The sequence below is a fragment of the Manis javanica genome, chromosome 3, assembly GCF_040802235.1.
Source record: "Manis javanica isolate MJ-LG chromosome 3, MJ_LKY, whole genome shotgun sequence".
Classification (NCBI taxonomy): domain Eukaryota; kingdom Metazoa; phylum Chordata; class Mammalia; order Pholidota; family Manidae; genus Manis; species Manis javanica.
The window spans coordinates 148,305,394-148,326,479 of record NC_133158.1 but is presented as its reverse complement, the minus strand read 5'-3'; the positions used below and the strand labels follow the sequence as shown (position 1 = coordinate 148,326,479).

At 36.7% G+C, this 21,086-nt stretch overlaps 1 long non-coding RNA gene across 1 annotated transcript in view; it reads right to left on the bottom strand.

Moving 5' to 3' along the window:
- Nucleotides 1–2,961: 2,961 nt before the first annotated feature.
- Nucleotides 2,962–21,086, bottom strand: part of LOC108409422 (uncharacterized) — a 44,582-nt gene continuing 26,457 nt past the window's right edge. The window contains exons 2-3 of the long non-coding RNA XR_001856214.3: nucleotides 6,736–6,817; nucleotides 2,962–4,096 (exon numbers count right to left, since the gene is read on the bottom strand). This is a non-coding gene — a long non-coding RNA (uncharacterized lncRNA). The remainder of the gene's footprint in view (nucleotides 4,097–6,735; nucleotides 6,818–21,086) is intronic.

The window sequence follows — 21,086 nt, the reverse complement described above, 5'->3', positions numbered from 1 at the left end:
CCTCTCTCACACTATGATTCAGTGTTGTACTGGAGGTTGTAGCGAGGAGAATTAGGCAAGAAAACCAAGTAAAGGCATCTATTTTCATTGGAAAAGAAGAGATTAAATTATCTCTATTTGCAGATGACATGATTCTATAGAGAGAAAATCCTAAAGAATGCTCCCCCAAAATTGTTGGAGCTAATAATCAAATTCAGTGAGCTTGCAAGATGAACACAGAAAAATCAGTTCTATTTCTACACAGTAAACAGTTTAGTTCAAAAATTAAGAAAAGTAATGACATTTACAATAGCATTGAAAGGAGGAAAATACTTAGGAATAAATTCAACCAAAGATTAAAGGATTGTAATTGAAGACTAACTAACACTGCTGAAGGAAATTAAAGAAGATCCAAATTAATGGAAAGACAGTCCATGTTGACTGAAATACCAAGAAGGTTAGGTATGTCAATACTACCCAAGCAATCTACAAATTCAGTGTATTCAAATCAAAATACCAATGGCTTTTTTTTTTTGCAGAAATGGAAAACATGATATTAAAACTCATTTGGAACTGCAAGGGGCCCTTGATAATCCAAACAATCTTGAAGAGGAAAAAGAAAGTTGGAGGATTCACACTTACTGATTTCAAAACTTACTACAAAGCTACAGTAATCAAGAATATGTGGTACAGGCATAAAGGTGCCAAGACAATATCTTAGGAAAAGAATAGACTTTTCAACATATGACACTAGGACAAATAGTTTCCCACATGCAAAAGAAATGAGGGTGGACCACTACCTCATACCATATATAAAAATTAATTCAACATGCATCAAAGATATAAATATGAGCTAAAACTATAAAATCAGAAGAAACATAAAGGTAAAGCAGGCAATAGTTTATTAGATACACCTAAAGTACAAGCAATCAAAGAAAATATAGATAAATTGGCCTTCATCAAGATTTTAAGAAGGCAATCTACAGAATAGGAAAACCTTTTTGCAAATCATATAACTGATCAGCATTTAGTACCCACAGTATTTTTAAAAACCCTTAAAACTCAACAATAAAAAGGCAACCCAATGTAGAAACAAGCCAAGAATTTGAATAGACATTTATCCAAAGAAGATACACAAGTGACCAATAAGCACATGAAAATATACTCAAATCATTAGTCATTAGGAAAATGCAAATCAAAACCATGAGATACAACTTCACCCTCACTAAGATGGCTATAATAAGAAAGACAGCCAGTAACAAATGTTGTCAAAGATGTGGAGAAATCAGAACCCTCATACAATGCTGGGAGGATGTAAAATGGTATAGCCACTTTGAAAAACAGTTTTGCAATTCCTCAGAATGTTAAATATAGAATTTTACCTTATTAGACAGTAATTCTATTCTTATGTGTCTACCCAAGAGAATTGAAAACAGATGTTCAGACAAAACTTGTATACAAATGTTCATAGCAGCATTATTCATAATAGAGAAAAAGTGAAAACTGATTAAAGGATAAACTAAATGTTGTATATTCATACAATGTAAATATTATTCAGCCATAAAAAGGAATGAAGTTCTGGTATGTGGTACAACATGGTTGAACCTTGAAAAAATTACGCTAAATGAAAAAAGCCATATTGTATTGTGTGATTCCATTGATATGAAATGTCCAGAACAGACAAATCCATAGAGACAGAAAGTAGATTATGGTTGCCAGGGGCTGGGGGAGGTGGGCATGGGGAGTGACTGCTAAGCAGTGTGGAGTCTTTCTGCACAGTGATGAAGATGCTCTTGATTAGTTTGCGATGGTTGCACAATCTTGTGAATATACTTAAACCACTGAATTGTACATTTTAAAACAGTGAATTTTATGGTATGTGAATTATATCTCAATTTTTTTTAGATTCAATTAGTTCTTAAAACAAGAAAGTTCTAGAGAAGCACCTCCAGGCCCCCAAGGCAAAAAAGGGGAGGGAGTCCTAACAGGACTTTGAGAAATGCCAGGCAAATAGTAATAAAGTTGAAAAGTTCTGTTTTTAAAAGAAGTGTTTACTGAGCACCTGCTATATGCTAGACACCATTCTAGGCACTTGAGATACATGAACAAACAGAGATCCCTACCCACCCAATTATATTCAGAAAGGTGGTAAGTGCTATGAAAAGAGAAAAAAAAAGTAGGGCCAATTAAAGTTAGTAATTAGGCTGATCCTAAAACTGGCTTTTTCTAGCACAATTTTAGAAAAGCAATGATTTAATGTGGTCCCAGCACAGTTAAGCAAGGAGGAGAGCAGGAAGGGAAGAGGTCAGACAAGTGAGTAAGGAGGGCTTTATCAGCCATTGTTCGAATGCCGTATTTTTCTCTGAAGAAAACAGAGCCATGGAAGGTTTGTGAGAGATAAGTAACATGATCTGACCTACAATTTTAAAGTTCATTCTGGCTACTGTGATTGGCAGCAAGGAAAGATGCAGAGAGACTTGTTAAGAGGCTATTGTAATAATCCAGATAAGAGTTAATAGGGAAGCAAACCAGGGCAGTGCTTGAATACTCAAGAAGAGGGTATATGGGGCAAGATACCTTGAGAGTAGGGTGGTGCATCTCTGAGGGGTCCAACGAATGTGGCTTTGATGGGTGGGATGCCTACCCATTTTATCAACTTTTGTTGATGAAACTGCTATGTAGAGAAATTTATTTGTTCTAAGTCCAATCAAAGGATTCAGCAAATTGCAGTCTAATGTATTGAGCAAGGTTTATCTAATCTGAGGTGTCCAAAATGTGAAGTATATTGAGACTAGTGAATAAGAGGTAACAAAGGATTATAGCCCACGTGACTTTCCCTGGAACTCCTCACATGTCTCAGAACAGACAGGGCGGCTCAGAACAGAAAGCAGCACTGAGAGCAGAGAGGCAGGCACTTGGGCTCAAGCCTGAATGCCAGCTCTGGTAACAGCTGTGTGAACTCAAGCAAGTCACATGTACTCAGAGTATATTTCTTTATTTGCAAAATGAGAGGAATGCCTTATTAGGACTGTTACAGAATTAGAGATAACAGGATATCTCTAACATGTTGTAGGTTCCCAGTACATGGTAGTTATTATCATTAAACCATGATAAGTAGGGATGAAGAGCAATGAAAGCAACATCTACAAAGAACCAGATGCCCACCCCACCACACACGTGTGCCCATGCACCCACAGTCATTCCTGAGGGTCGTCTTAGAGGGACCATAGTGACTGATCCTCAGGCAACAGCGTAAGGGAGATTGCTGGAGAGCATTTTTCAACTCCACTTGTTATCGATGCACTTCTGATTTGGCTTCAGCCTGCATTTCTCCTTTGAAATAAATTATTTCTAATATCATGTTATATCTATTTGGAAATTTTTCAATCCTGATCTTACTGATGACATCTTGGTGTCACTTGACTCTACTGGTTACTTTATGTTTCTTGAAATTCTTTCTTCTCTTGGCTTCTGTGGCATCTTTTCCCATTTCCAACTGGTCATTCTTAGTCTTGTAGGCTTATTCTCATCTACCCAAACATTAAATATTGATTCCTTGAAAAATATATCAGAAAAATAGCTTTCATGATACAGGAAGATGAGTCTGACAGAGTCGCTTAAGTGAAATCACAAAGTCATGTGCATTTACAGAATCCTGAGAGTCCTTTCCAGAATCAGCTTCTTGAGTTCCTAAATGACCTGCACAGTTATTTAGGGCTTCATGCTGAGAAGGATCCCCTGCTTTCAGTCTCTTGAAGTTCTTAATAATTATATCTCTGAATTTCGGTTTCTTCAGAGTTGATGGAGCATGCACAGAAGCAGAGGCGGGCCCTGGAGGCAGTGAGCGCGCTCTGTAATGGTCCTGCGGCAGCCAGTCCAGGTGCAGGCTCAGGCTGCGATGACTACAAACAGCGGACGCACAGCAGAGCGCCCTGAGTGCCTATCAGAGGCTGCGACATTCCAGAGCCGCGGGGAGCGGGGTTGTGGAGCCAGGCTGGGACCCGGACTCAGAATGGTGGTAGTGACAGCCGCCAGCATTCCTAGACAGAAGTTGCTGGTGAAGAGGCACCATTTCAGCAGCCAACGAGAGAATGTCTAGTTTTAAAACTGCTGCAACCTTGCAAAACAAAATATCCACAGGCTTAGAAAATAACACTATTGTCATATGAAACTTTGGATGAGCAAGTATTAAGTAGACAATGTTTAACTTAATTTTTTCCTTATAGTTGAAAATAGAGCAATAGAAGGCATAACAAACATTTTGAATTATATACAAATCATGAAGCTACCTTTGACTTCCTGTACGACCTCCACAAGTTACAGAAAATGTCAGAAGAAATATCAAAATGCCATTGTATAAATTTAAAATTAAAATCAGACTTAACACAAGACAGATTTGTATGGAGGGTTAAATCTTTTTCTAGAAAAATTGTTACACAAGAATGATCAGCTCTAAATGTACTAAAATTTACATTTTGATATAAATTTTCAGAAATTTATCCTAATATTTTACCACCTAGAAAATGGTCTTAATAGCTCTCCAGTAACAGGTATATCAGCAAAAAAATCTTCTTAAACTTAAAAATTATCAAAAATTTATTGCTATCTTGCATTTGCAATGAGTGACTACTATTACTTTCAATTATAAAATGAATTTGTCAAAAATATAAATTTGCCAATGTACTATATATAACTTGCAGAAAAGTGAGCCAACGAAACATCTTAGGAACAATCAAGATAAAAAATTATTTTTATACATTGTATTACATAAGACAATGACACCAAAAATATTTTCTGCAATATGTAAGTTTGTCATTACCCATGTATCATGACTATACCTGCTACATTTTATAAGTCACCAAATATTTTTAAAGGAAGAAGCTTTCTATTTTAGCATATTTAATGTCACTTTTTTTGCTATTTTTTTTAATAGCATTTTTGAAGCTACACCTTGCTTGGGCCCTGCAAATTTTGTAGCCAGCCCTGGATTTTTCCATAAGGGAAGGAAGAGATGCGGTAGCAAGAAGGCAGGACCTTCCATAGGGCTTTCTCTCCTTACTCCCTTTAACCAGTGTTTCTCTCATCTGTTATTAGTTGTGGTGCTTTAACAGTTTGGAAACCTCCCACCTAGTCCATCCACACATACATAGAAGAAATCAAACTAAAGCATAGGAAGATGGGGTGACTTTTCTACCTTCAGAGTCAGCCCCCTGACCCCGAGTCTGGCACCTTCCTGGTGACCACCAGCTTTCCTGGTCTCCATGACCTCATCACGGTGACATGGTGTCATGGTGACATGTTCAGTGATTATGTATGACACATAACATGATGTGTTCAGTGATTTTATATGACACATAACATGATACGTTCAGTGATTGCATATGACATCCTTTTTATGCAACCCAGTTTGGAGACCCCTATCCCTAGCATTGAAAAGAAGTTGAAAAAAAAAAGTCTGGCAGAGGAGTGCCCAAATGTGGGCATCTGTGTATCCACTTCTCATCCCAAGAGATATTCCCTCAACTTCAAGCTACTGCTACCAGCGTCCTGACTTTGCCACACAGTTTATAGAATATTCTTTCAGCCAAAGTCTTTCTTGTTTCTCAAATGTTTTAATATAGATGAGGACAGAGGTAAAAATAAAGTGATGTTTCAGTGTTATGTTTTCATAGCAGTGCTCATGTTTGTAATTGTCCTCAGAAATCTGCACTAATGCAGAAACAAAAGGTGTTACTACTTCAGATTAATATTTATTGACCCAGTTGGATGGTTTCACCACCCAGAGAATCCTTGTATTTCAGAGATGCCTTGGCTGTGAGAGAGAATTGGCTGCACAGATCTGATAGATTCCAACACTGTTAAAATAAAAAATAAAAATAAAAAACTAACATCTTATAATCATAGCAAAGAGTTGAATACAGGGCTGTGCAGTCAGGGGTTTGCACCTCAGCTCTGCTAATATTTGTGGCACCTGAGGGCAAGTCAGAAAAAATGCACAACCTGGAAATAAAACAGAAAGGTGGGAGCAGATCCTTTCAGTATCTTGTAGGGACAATGGTCACTCAAGCATTGTTGAGGCCTATACTTAGTTCATCTCATTTATATTACTGATTAAAGTTCACATACTTAGGGAATTCACTTGCTAGATTGCATATTTTTGTCTGGTAGGGATGCAAACAATTTCCACCCAATGGAGCAGATAACCCCAAATATCTGTTGCCTGCTAGCCATTAACCAGATCTGTATTTAACTCAGCAATCGCATTCTAACATTTAAGTTGCTGTTAAATACACTAGCTTCTTAAATGCTCTTTGAACTGATCATGACATCTTTTTCCCTCCTTAGTTAAGGAATTCAATAAAATATTTGATACATGTCCTTCTTCTATTTGCCTGAGAGCCCTTATTTTATTTTTTGAAAACATGCTTTAACATGACTTAACTCTCTTGGCCTCGGTTTCTTTATCTATAAAATGGAGATAAGGCCTAATTTCTAGGGTTGTGGTGAGTATTAAGTGGCAAGATATGTAATGCACCAAGCACAGAGTTGCTAAGTAAATGCACATGAGGTAGAGCTTTGTGAGTTTCTGAAAAGGGTTTTAAGGCAGCTGGAACTGAGGATGTGGTTTAAAGCAGCTGGAACTGCTCCTTTCCTAAACACCCACATTTTACAAACTTGCCTGAAATTACTTTTCTGCTTATATAATTATATTCCTTAAAATCTTATTTGCTGACCCTCTTCTAATTATATACTCACACCTCATGGAAATAATGTCCAGTGGGAACGATGTGTAAGAGCTGGGTGACCTCCATCCTTGAAAGCTTTCCAGTGCTTGTTTCTGATGGGGAAACAAGAGGGCACAGGGTTGAAAAAGCCCACGATGTTGTCAATGAAGTAAATTTAAACCAAAAGACAGGGTTCTTCACAGAAACTATGCAATAGCATTTCCATATTTCAAATGGCAATTTTTCAAGACACAAAAGGGTGACATCAAAGATGATATGTTTAACAAAGTATATATGCTGAAGAAATATATTCAGATGTAAACATATTCTATAAACTGTTTTCTTTAACACTCTCCACTCCCTGAGAGCTCTCAAATCTGCGGAATTGAATTTCCAGTATTTGCCTTTCACCACCAAAACATATACACCCTCTCACACCCTCACACTCCAAATAAAAGAAGCCCCAAATTTACCCATCAGAGTCTAAGTGCATCTTTAAGGCTGAGAGAGCTGGCTGGTTCTCTCCACGTGCTGGCAAAGTTACTCCTGCTGGGAGCTGGGCTGAGTCCCCAATTTTTCAAAACCCTGTTTACAGTAAAACGGAATAATGATACTCCTCCAACACCCACTCCACACATCTTTGTGAAGTATAAATATAGTGTTGAGTAGCAACAAATCACCAAAGACAAATAGTTAAATGATAGCACTTTATAAATTACTCAGAACTCCTGAATAAATCATTCTAAAGCCTAAAGCTTTTAGATATAAAGGAACACCTACACACAAAATTCAGAAGAGTGAATAATCACCATGCTTGAAGAACAGAGACACCCTTGGCCTGCACAACATGCCCTCTGGTACAGTGACTGCACTTGTGACCCTTCTGTGACCTGAAACCCTGTTCTCTACACCCAATCCTTGCTCCCCTGACCTGGCATTCTGGTTCCTGAAACTATTCTAATAGGAGCAAAATTTTTAATTCTATAAAGTTATAACCTAAATATTTGCACTTTTATCTTTATTGTATTTCTCTGTGCTTTTAATCTATTTTTCAAATACTTTATTAAGAGATTTCAACATACAGCAATGTTAAGATAATTTTACATAATTACACAGTTTCCCATATATGCACCCCCCCCACAGACATCACCAGTCCATCTTATTTTTCTGAGTTTTCTGATTTTCTGATTTGTTTCAAAATAAATTGTGATGTCAGCACACTTCCCTCTGAATATTTCAGCATGAATGTCACTGAACTAGAGTCTAATACATATCAATAGACTTTTCTTTTAACATAAACTTTTTATGAAGTTAAATGCACAGATCTTAACTGTATGCAGAGTTTTGACAAGTGCATACACCCATGCAACCCAAACTCCTGGTGAGATATAGAATTGAGTCTGTTTCTTGACTTGCTAGCTTTTATCAGTGATCTGTCTTTTCACACCCTAGGAACAATATGTTTTAAATAGACCAGTTTAAAAATATGTTTAAAAATCCGCATATCTTGTAATGTAGGGGGGTCACAGGGAAGGCAGTACAGCACAAAGAAGAGAAGTAGTGACTCTATAGCACCTCGCTACGCTGATGGACAGTGACTGCAAAGAGGTGTTGGGGTAGGGAACTTGATTATATGGGTGAATGTAGTAACCGTAATGTTGCTCATGTGAAACCTTCATAAGATTGTATATCAATGATACCTTAATAAAAAAAATCCACATCTTGTCCCCCTTTATTACTATTTTCAGAATTATTTTTACCATCCTGGAATGTTAAATCTTTTCTTGAATTTTCAAATCACTTAACTTCATTCCAAAACAAAAAATGAAAGTAAAAGAAAAGGAAAAACTGATGTTATTTTTAATCAAGCTGAATTAAGTATAGGGATTAATTTAGGTATATGTGAGATGTTATAATATTCAATCCATCCTTTCAAGAACACAAGATGCTTTTCCATTTAGTCAAGATTTCTTGCACATTTCTTCTTAAGTTTATTACTTTTTAAAAATATTTAGTGGTTGTTACATAAATATATTTTTCCGCACTAAACTTTTTTATATGAATTTGTATGCAAGCAACTTACCAAACTTGCATATGGTCAATAGGAATTTTTCAGTTGATTTTCTTAGGTTTGGATATACAAATCATCCCCTACAAACAATAATTTTACCTCTTTTCCAATCTCTCTCTCTCTTTTCTTCCCCCTACATTTATAATTGCATCAGTTAGAGCAATGCTTTCATTAAGAAAGCATTAGTGCTTTTAACAGTATTATATTATTATGTTTCTTTTGCAGTAAATGGTCTCTGAATATAGTAAGTGGCCTTCTTCTGAGGATGGTTTAAGCAATTTACCTTTCCCTAAAAAATTATTCCACTTCACGTCAGTATTTGGTTAAATAAGTCAACTATTTCATTTTCCTCTGTATCTGTGGTCATTTCCCCATATCATTTCTTATTTTCTATAATTGTGTTTTTCTCCTTTTAACTAGTTCTTCAGAGAACCAGCCTTTGAATTTATTTTTCAGGTTTCTGGTTTTCCTGTTTTATATTTCATTAATTTTTGCTTTTAATTTAGTTGTTCTTTTCTTCAACTTTTCTTAGGTATATCACCTTGTTCTTTGTCTAATTTTTTAAATGTGGTACTTAATTTATTTATTCTTGTTCACCCATGAAAACATTTAAGATTATATACTATTCTTCCACACACAGTTTTAACTATATCCCCTGGGTTGGACACATAATTTTTAATTAATGACATTTTGTAGACATTCTGACAGTTTACTTTTGATTCTTCTCTTTGACCAATGAATTGTTTGAGAGAATTTTTAAATTTCCAGGTGGTATTTTGCTTTTAAAATGAATCATGCAGTGACACTTTTTGTAGGACAAAGATTTTAATGTAAGATACTATATACTTATGTGTCTGCTCAGGGAATTTTGTATCCCATATGTTGGAGTTCTTTCCTACAAAGTACTCCTATTTAATGCATGTATACATATATAAATGATATACTCTTAAGTATCTTAACTAATATGTGCTAGCATTGTATTTGTGCCCCAGATATACTGACTGGTTTATTCCTTAATTATTCTCCTTTATTATAGAAAACTAAATATCGAGAGAGATATCTCAGAATCAAAATAGCAGAGCCGGGATGCCTGCCCAGGAATAGTTGACTTCACAGCCAACATGACTCTACTTCCCCAGACTGCATCACTAGAACCATATGAACAGACAAAGTACGAATTTCATACCATCTGTAGGAAATGCATACAAAACACACCACCACGAACATGCAATCACTGAAGATGCTAGGGATGCCTGATGAGGAATGTAGATACATAATTTTACATTTCATAAAAGTACAAAGTGTTTATAGATTTCAAATGTGGAGAGTTTTCCAGGAGACTCGGTCTATATTTGGAGTTCTTTCAGATTTTAAGGTATTCTTCTAAGAGGTTCCTTGCAGCATTTCACTCTCACCATCAGGAATTCCTCTTCATACCCAACCTAATTACTTCATGCTGAAGGGTAGCCCTCTCTTCGGGATTCCTTAGAAATGGGGAACAGCTGGTTCCTATTCTCTGCATAACAACCCCTCATAAACTTGAAGCCTTCCATAGTAATTGTCTCTGGGATAAATAATTCTAATCTCTAAATCCTATCTCTTCTCCAAAAAATATTTTCTAAAAATGTGGTTATTTTATGCCAGGGGAGAAGAATGACATTTACGTTGCCCACATGAAGTTGACTGCCAAGGGGCTACTGCACAGTGAGGTGGTGCAGGTAGTTGCAATACAATTGCTTGATGGTGACTCATGTCTGCTCATGCCTCCTGCGGCCTCTTAACCTAGGTCATAAGATTCCAGGCATTGCCATCCATCCCTCACACTCAAGGTGCTGAGGGAAATCAAAACTGCACATGACCAAGGAAAACATGAGAAAAGTATGTTATCAGCAGAGGAATTTGAGGGATTTGTGTGTTTTGTAAGAGGTGCATTTATTCTTATTTTTTAAAAATCAGGAAAATTTAACAGCATAGGAAGGAAATAAAATGAACAGCCAGAGTCTGCAGTAATAGAGTAAAAAATTTTTTAACTAAAGGAAAGAAAGATAGTCCATCAAAGGCTTTTCCCTCTTCAGAACTCTAGAATGATTTTTAAGGCATCTCTAGAAATCATATGAAAATGACAAATCTAGTAACATGTTAATAACAGAATAAAAAGATGGAGGGATTTATTGGGACTGAGTTACTATATAAAACAAAGCATCATAATTACAAAAGTGATTTTTACAAAAATAAAATCATCAGTGCCTATTATACATTGCTGGAAAGAATAAATGAATTCTATAAGGTATGACAAATAAATACTGATAAAATATGACAATTAACAAGAGCCTTATTAGGTGTCAGGCATTATTCTAGACACATGACATGCATTAACCCATTTAATTCTCACAAAACCCTATCAAATACAGTTTCTTATCCCAGTTTTATAGATAAGAAAGCCAAGGCTAAGGAGGTTAAATTATGTGGCAAAAGTCATACAGGAGGCACAGGGCAGAGCTGAAATCCTAACACAGGTGGTCTGACTCAAGGGTCTTTGGTTTTTAATCACTCTGCTGTACTAATATCAGATGATTAAACCAAGGATGAACTACTGAATTCAACAACTCAGCAAAATTAATCATTCCCAAGAGCTCAGAAATATGAATTTTAATTGCAATGCTTTCTTGTGCTCCAATCAGTTATGATTAAGGGAGACCATGCCCGTGGCTGGAGTTTAAATAAGGCCCTCCATCAGCTATGTGCTGCTGGCTCTTGTAGAGAATTTCTTTTAACTATCTCCACCAGGATGCATTTGGAATTAATACACTTCAACCCCATTGTCTCAGCTTGAATTTATAGTAGCTCCATCATATCCTTCTTTTCATGGAATTCTTCCAAGGATGATTTTTGTCTGCACCTACCTCCACCACTGGTTACATGCTCCTAAAAGAGCAAGGACTCTGCCCTCTTTATTTTTGGATTATCAAGCATCCAACCAACCCTCTATGCCTCTCTAACAAGCAGGGGCCAACAGAAGGTGAGCCCAGGCAAGTGTTTGTCTTGGGCGGAGGAGAGCAAACTGCCTTAAACATCCAAGGTGTCTGGTGTGAAAGATCAGATGCTAGGTACTGAGACGAGGATGCCGATGTTGAAGCCAGGTAAGTAGTCCAAACACCATACGGCTAGTCCAGAATTTGAGATGGAAAAGTGGTAATGAACAGAGAGAAATTAGGCATAGGGAAAATGGGTTAAGATTAAAGAATATCAAAGTAAAATCAGACTTTTGTACATCAGGGACAAATACATACATCATTCAATTCCCATAGCAAATCTTTTTAAATGTCACCAGTTGCATTTTGGCTATCCAGCCATTTTTGTCTATACAGAGATATTTATTCAATTATTTTAATATTTTCCCTAATTCATAAAAATGAGTGGAAAATGGAAAATTGCAATGCACCTTATAGAAACAAAAAGCCCAGGCCTTGTAAAATTGTTACACAAATCGAAGTCATTCTATGTGCCTTATTTGATAACTCATTAACTGCAGTTCACAGTTCATTTGGACTTCAGCTGGTCAAGTGTGGGTTTGACTGTGAAGGAAAAATATGAAGTTTAAAAAGATGTAAAAATTGCTTCAACGTCTTCATAAGGTGTTGCTAAATGCAATGGCAATTAAAGGATTTAATCTTCTTTTCCATTTTTTTGTTTAACAAAGCTGTTTATAACATGTAAATGCATGGTTCACCTTTCAGACATTTGATTCCAAAGAGATTTTTCAGAAATTCATTAGATAAAAAAGAAGGAGACTGTGTAAAACTTTTAAGAACAAGAAGCATATTACTGTACTGGGCCAGTGGTCCTCAGCCAGGGGCAGTTTTTCCCCCAAAGGGAAATTTGGAATATCTGGAGACATTTTTTATTATGATGATTGGTACTATTGGCATCCAGTGAGTAAAGGCCAGAGATGCTGCTAACATCCTACAACATAGCCCCACAGCAGAGTTATCTGGTCCAATAAATCAATAGTAGAAGGCTGAGAAATCTTAGCTTAGGATAAGAAAAGAGCTGTAAAAAACAAACAGCTCTACTGTCTCTGTGACTCTACACACCAAAGCTTATTGCCTCTGTCAGAAACCAGCGGGGCTGGTGATGGGGGGCTCTGCTCCTTATGGACATTCAGGGAACTAGGGTTTATCCATCCAGTGGCCCCTGCTAATAACCCCAGGCCTTCAAATCTTCCACTAGAAAGAAGGAAATTAAAAAGAGCCTCTTCAAAAATACAAGGAAGACCTTCTAGGCTCTCCATAAAGGTGATGTGTGTCAATCTACCCACATACCACTGGTCAGAATTCAGTCACATGTGTATACCTAATGCTAAGGGAGACCAAGAAAGGTAGTCTAGCCATGTGTCTAAGAAACAGGAATAGCTTTGATGAGTCCCTACCCAGTCTCTGTCACCATGTCTTACTTATCATTGTGGTTAACAAAATACTTTGCTCATGGATGCTTAACAACAATAAATAATTTTAATTAATACAAAGAATATCTCCTTAAAAAAATAGGAACTAGAAAAATCTGAAACTAACATTTAATATAAGGTCATCTACAAATTTTATTTTTAACAATGTATGTCTCATTCATTATGAATGTAGAATTAAATTTGATGGTTGACTAACCAGATTTTTACACACTGTTTCTAAAATTAAATAATTTAAAATAAGTGTATATGCTACTTAATGTATTTTTCATATTTTAGACTTTTTGAACTCTTACCTATATTAGCTAATGTAACCTATGTGTCTTTCCTAATTCATTTTTTAAGGTTTCTTCTCTGTGCATTTTTGAATTGTTTAAATTTTAAAATTAAAAGCATGCAACATTTACACAAAAACAAAATTATCATTCTTATAAAAGTAATATAAAATCGAATATCAGCTTTCTCTGAATACTCTTCTAACAAGGAAGAGAGACAGAGACCATAATCAAGAGCATAATGTGTTCAAGTTTTAAATCTGACCTTTTGACATCTTTAAAGAGATACCTTTAAAGCAGTCACTTCCATATGCTTCCTTCTCAAAAAAAAACAGGGGGAAAGAAAAACAAAGCTAACTTAAAAATGGTAAGTCTTGCACCCTATCCCAGATATCAGTAATCTGGAATTTTCCAGGCCCAGGTGAACATTCTTCTCTATGAGAAAGAAAAATAAATTTGTAATACCATCTCAGGAATTAAATTAAATTACTAGGCAACCATCTTTTCAAAAGCCTACACTGACATTGTTCTGAAATTAACTATTGGAATTAGTTTAGCAAAGGAGAGAATATTGTTAAAAAATAACCAGTTTCAAAAACTTCTATGCAATATATTCCCCTTTATTCCTCTCTGAATGTCAAAGTACCCCTCACTAAGGAGTCACTATGATATGCTAAGGAGTGCATCACCAGCATAGAGTTAGGGCAGAGGTAGAATGTGGTCATGATGAAATTGCTGTATTCCATTGCAGAGGTGATAAAAATGCAGAGTGCCTCATAAATATTTCTAACCCATTTACCCAGGGATGGAAGTATTTATGGTTTGGAAATCTCTAGCTATAAAGCATTCCAGTTCATTCTATGCTATCAAGTAGCCTCTTGTTAAAGTAGAGTTTAATGGGTGAGTTATTTCTAGGAAATCTGCCTTTAGAACATTAGTAATGCAATAAATTCCATTCAGCCCATCTAGGTTATTTTGAGCAGAACTATGTCTAAATGAGCCAACTGCATTTCACCAAAGATATTGTATTGTATCCAGAGGCTCAAATGTGACCGTCTTGGTCTTCGTCTTTTTGAGATCAGTAGTGGTAGGAATGGTAATGATGGGAATGTCTTTTATTTAGAGAATTTCAATCAGAAGATGATGTTAAAAAGTCACTGAAGAATTTGTAGTTAAGTCAAGGAACTGAACTGATCTTTATTAGCTACTGAATGAATAGCAGCTCATGAAAACAGCATGTGAGATCCATGAAGATATTTTTCTATCTTGAATCTCTTGCATATGAAGTTTTTAACACATTCTTTCAAATGTGTATGGGCTTTATGAAATGTATCATGTATGTTTGTTTTGTTTCCAAATTAGACTGCAAACACACTGAATAAGGGATTTAGAAGAAGCAGTTGAACTGTGGAGTCAGATATCCTGGCTTTGCCAGTCATTAGCTGGGAAGTCTTGGACAATTACATAGCCACCCTGTGCCTCATTGCCCTCCTCTGTGAAAGGAGAACAATAAATACCTATTTTGTGAGGATTAAATGAGTATTTGCTCCTTTTATTATTATTCTCCAGTATGTTCTCACACACAACATCCTGCAGAATAATGGCACCACAGGAGTCACTCAGTATATATTTACTGAATAAATTGACCATGATAGATTGTATGTGGTTATAGAAGCATCTAGTAGTAGCCTAGTATGGGCAGGTAGGGGAGAGGAGGCAGGGAATGGGTGTCAAAGACAACTGAAAACCCAATTTATTAACAAAATAACCCTTGATAAGTATTTAAGTCTTGGTTTTCTCATTTGTAAAATGGTGCAAACGGTATTATCTTAAAAGATCACTGGAAATAGAAACAATATATAGTGAGCATTGGCAAAATAACTGGCATGGTAAATGACAGCTATTACTAATACTAGGTCTGTTTCTACTCACAGAATACCTTTGACACCAAATGTGTGTGGGTTTTCCCACATCAACCAATTCTCCAACTCTTGTGACCTACAATTCAGTTCTGACACTACCCAGAATTAGTGCAGACCCCATGGGTTAAAAGTTCAGTTCCATAAGACTACCTCTACTTCAGACACCAATTTCAAGTCTGGGCTTTCTGTACTTCTAACCGACTGCCTATAAATAGAGATTCCCACGACCCCCTCCTCAGGTCCGATAACTTCCTAGACTGGCTCAAAAACTCAGGAAAACAGTTCATTTGCTATCTCGGGTTTATTATAAAGCATGTAACTCAGGAACAGCCAGAAGGAAGAGATGCACAGAGCAAAGTGTCGGGCAGCACCCAGGATTGCACGCCCTCTGGGTGCACCATCCTCTCAGCACATTGTGTAATTCATCAGCCTAGAAGCTCTCTGAACTCTGTTGTTGAGGATTTTTATGGAGGCTTCATTACTTCATACGCAGGCATAGTTGATTAAAGCATTGGCCATTGGTGATTAACTCAATCTTCAGCCCCGCTCCCCCACTTTCCCCTCCCAGGAGATTAAGGGGTGGGGTTGAAAGTTCCAACCTTCTAATCACAAGGTTGAGTCCCCTGGCAACCAGCCCCACCCTCAAGAGTCACCTCATTAGCATAAATTCGGTATAGTTGAAAGGGGTCTGTTATGAATAACTTAAGATGCTCCCCTCACCCCATCACTCAGGTAGTTCCAAGGATTTTAGGATCTCTTGCAAGACACCAGAAAAAACCAAATATATACTTCTTATTATATCACACTAACATGTGCAGGATGAGGCTAAAAAGAAAGACAACACTGATCTACAGACATGACTTCACCATATTTTGTAAATGTCCACCTTGAGTAAGGTGCTGTGCTGGTGACATGGGATGGAAAGATGGAAAAGACATGACTTTAGTGTTCAGAGTCTATTGAGAAGTAGGATTTTAAAAAGATGATGAAATAGATCATTTGTTGCAAAAGCATTGTCAAATGACAAAACAAGAACAATTTAGTAACAAGCTTGATGTCCTTTATCCAAGGGAAAGCAATCCAGGGTGGGGAGTGCAGTTCCTTACAGGCAGTGCGGGATCTGCCGTGGATATTGGGCAGGAGTGGAGTTTACAGAAGCAGCAACGGGGAAACAGGCCCTGCCTGGCCGGGGTTGCATGACCTAGTTTAGAAAGATAATGAACAAGGAAGTAAATACCTAGCCCAGCGTTAGGTTGGTGTTTAGAGACTGGCTGTCTGGATATACTGTGTTTCTGGTCAAGCACTGCATTTACAGGATCCAAAAGTTTGCTTTGCTGATGTGACACCCTGGGAAGGAGTGTCTCCATCTTGGGCCTAAAACTTTATTTCAACAGCATAGATTTTCAACAGTGATTTCAATAAATAGAAAAGCATAAATGTTGATCAATAACCATATTATAGTAAACCATAACCAGGCCTGTTTCATCAAGACCTTGAGTAGGTGTGACAGCACAGTAAGAAATTAAAAACTAGATTATGTATAAGATATTTTATAAATATTATTGTAGGGTAAAGGGAAGTTTTCACCCAGAATTCCCAGTATTTCCCACCTGGCCTTAGTTCATTTACATACCAAATGGATGTTTACAGCAGCAGAGCCTCTGGTCAATCTGGGGCAAAGTGGGGAGAGAAAACAGCCATTCTCTCCTCCCCTCCATTCCTTGTACCTAATTGGTCTGGTGCCCATCAATCACCATGGACCCACCCATGGAGTTCCAGCCAGAAGGGGCAGGCAGGGGGAGGAGCATGCGCTGCAGCCATAAGAGTGGACAGTGCAGGGCCTGGCTAGCAAACCCAAGCAAGCTGTAAGGGAAAAAAACCCTTAACCCAAACTGTCCTTCCCGTTGTCTTACTTTGGGTTCACTGGATTCATAGGGAACCTGTTCTTGGGGGTGATGGGGGGAATGCCCCCTCACTCCCAGAGCTACAGTTAGATACCTTGGTGCTGCAAAGTGGTACTCAAAAACATTAAAATCTGGAACTCAGAAGATAGGTCTTGGAAACATGGTTTAAATAAAATAGATTTGCATTTTTTTAGTACAGGCCCCTGAGAACTGATACAGACACACCTACACTCTCCCAGCACAGAAGGTGATATCAGGCACCTGGCTGCTGGGAGGTTTCTGTGACCTAACACACCCCTGCCTCCATGTGGACTGCTGAGGCCACTAAAGGTCAGCATGCCTCCATGACGAACAAGGGTAGTTCCAGAATGCCCAGTTTACTCATACCATCATTAATCTTTTATCTTCTTGTGTCCCTTGAATTGCTTGTTTGCTGGTTAGGAAATCAAACATGCAAAAAATTATGTTGCTTAACAAAGTGTTTTTTAAAAAAGGAGAACAAGAAAATGTGTTGCTCAACAAATAATTCTCACCAATCCTTAAATGTGAGAAGACTTGCTGTCTGGGCCATTTTGCCAGAAGGAATTGAAAGAGATACGAATTATTTGCATTATTATAGCAACTTTTCAAAGCATTGGAAGAAAAAAACACCAAAGTTTCTAATTCATTTTACAAAGCTAGAACAGCTTTTAAAAATATTATATTCAAAGACAAAACAATAGGTCAGAATTTCCAAAGCTGATCCACAAATCCCTCTTTCTAATAGATACTAATTGAATTGTGCACACAGAAAAATAAACAATTTTATTTTGTGACTGACTTCTTTTTTATTTTTTATTGAAACATAGCTGATATACAATCTTATATTAGTTTCAACTGCTAGTTTCAGAGGGTCACTAGTTACCCATATTATTAAATCTAGCCCAGTTACTGTCAACATAGAAAAATGTTGCAGAATCATTGGCTGTATTCTCATGCTGTACTAACATCCCTATGACCAACTTATATTGTGACTGAAAATTTTTGTGCCCTTATATCCCCCTCACCTTCCCCACCCCCACATCCTCCCCCATGGTAACTACCAGTAACTTCTTAGTGTCTATGAGTCTACTACTATTTTGTTTATTTTGTTTTGTTTTGTCTTTATATTCCACAAATTAGTGAAATCATGTGGTATTTGTCTTTCTCTGCCTGGTGTCTTTCACTTAGCACAATACCCTCTAGGTCCATTCATGTAGTCACAAATAGCAGGATTTCTTTCTTTTATGTGACTGTATAACATTCTGCTGTGTATATGTACTTCTTCTTTATCCATTCATCTATGGATGGACACTTTGGTTGCTTCCATTTTCTTGCCTATTTTTGTAAAAATGTAGCAATAAACATAGGAGTGCATGTATCTTTTTGAATCAGGGATTTGGTTGTTGGGGAGTAAATTCCTAGAAGTGGAATTACTGGGTCAAATGATATTTCTATTTTTAGTTTTCTGAGGAACCTCCACACTATATCCACAGTGGCTGCACCAATTTACCATCCTACCAACAGTCTTCCCTTTTCTCCACATCCTCTCCAACACTTGTTATTTTTTGTCTTTTGGATAGTGGTCATTCTAACTGGTGTGAGGTGATAGCTTATTGTGGTTTTAATTTGTATTTCCCTGATGATTAGTGATGTGGACAATCTTTTCATGTGCCTGTTAGCCATTCATATTTCTCCTTTGGAGAAAAGTCTGTTCAGGTCCTCTGCCCATTGTTTTAATCATATTATTTGATTTTTTTGGTGTGTTGAGGCATATCAGTTCTTTATATATTTTGGATGTTAACCCCTTATCAGATGAATCATTAATGAATATATTTTCCCATACTGTAGGTTGCTTTTTTGTTCCATTAATGGTATCCTTTGCTGCACAGAATATTTTTAGTTTGATGTAGTCCCATGTGTTCATTTTTTATTTTTGTTTTCCTTGCCAGAGGAGAGGTGTCAAGGAAAAAATTGCTCATGCTTACATTCAAGATATCTTTGCTTATGTTTTTTCTTCTAAAAGTTTTATGGTTTCATGTCTTATATCTAGGTCCTTAGTCCATTTTGGATTTACTTTTGTGTGTGGAATTAAACAATAATCCAGTTTAATTCTCTTGCATGTAGATGTCCATTTTTCCCAATACCAGTATTGAAAAGACTGTCTTTTCCCCATTGTGCATTCAAGGTCCTTTTATCATATATTAATTGATCATATGTGCATAGGTTTATATCTGGGATTTCTATTCTGTTCCATGGGTCTTTGGGTATGTTCTTGTGCTGGTACCATACTGTTTTGATTATTATAGCTGTGTAGGATAGCTTGAAGTCAGGGGCATAATGCCACCAGCTTTGTTCTTCTTTCCCAGTTGTTTTGGCTATTCAGGGTGTTTTGTGGTTCCATATGAATTTTAGGATTATTTGCTCTGCTTCATTGAAAAATGCTTTTGGTGTTTTGATAGGAATTGCACTGAGTCTGTAAATTGCTTTGGGAAGGATGGCCGTTTTGATGATATTAATTCTTCCTAGCCATGAGCATGGAATAGATTTCCATTTATTTGTGTCTTCTTTCATTTCTATCATGAATGCCATATAGTTTTAAGAGTACAGATCTTTTACCTATTTGGTTAGATTTATTCCTAGGTGTTTTATTCTTTTTGACAATTGTGAAAGGAGCTGTTTTCCTTATTTCTCTTTCTGCTATATCATTGATAGTATAGAGGAACAAAGCAGATTTCTTTGTATTAATTTTGTATCCTGCAGCTTTGCTGAATTCAGTTATAAGTTCTAATAGATTTTTTGGTGGAGTCTTTAGTGTTTTCTGTATAATGTAATGTCATCTGCAAATAGTGACAATTTAACTTCTTCCTTACCTTTTGGATGCCTTTTCTCTTTTTGTCTTGTCTGATTGTCATGGCTAGGACCTCTAGTGCTGTGTTGAATAAAGTGGTGAGGGTGGATATCCGTGTCTTTCTCCTAATCTTAGAGGAAAAGCTTTCAGCTTTTCACCATTGAATATGATGCTAGCTGTGAGTTTGTCATATATGGCCCTTATTATGTTGATGTATGTTTGCTCTATACCCATTTTGTTGAGAGTTTTTATCATGAATGGACGTTGAATATTGTCAAATGCTTTCTCAGCATTTATTGAGATGATCATGTGGTTTTTATTCTTCTTTTTGTTAATGTGGTGTATGATGTTGACTGATTTATGAATATGATACTACCCTTGTATCCCTGGAATAAATTCCACTTGGTCATGATGGATGTTCCTTTTGATGTATTTTTTAATTTGGTTTGCTAATATTTTGTGGAAGATTTTTACATCTATGTTCACCAGGGATATTGGTCTGCAATTTTCTTTCTTTTTTTTGGTGTCTTTGCCTGGTTTTGGGATTAGAGTGATGCTGGTTTCATAGAATGATTTGAAAGTATTCCCTCCTCTTCTACTTTTTGGAATGCTTTCAGAAGGATGGGTATTAACTTTTCTTTAATGTTTGGTATAATTCAGCTGTGAAGCCTCTGATCCTGCTTGATTTTTGGGGAGTATTTTTATTACCAATACAATTTTTGTTACTGGTAATTGGTGTGCTCAGGTTTTCTGTTTCATCCTGGGTCGACCTTGGAAGGTTGTACTTTTCTAGGAACTTGTTCATTTCTTCTAGGTTGTCCAGTTTATTGCCATATAATTTTTCATAGAATTCGTTAATAATTCTTTGTATTTCTGTGG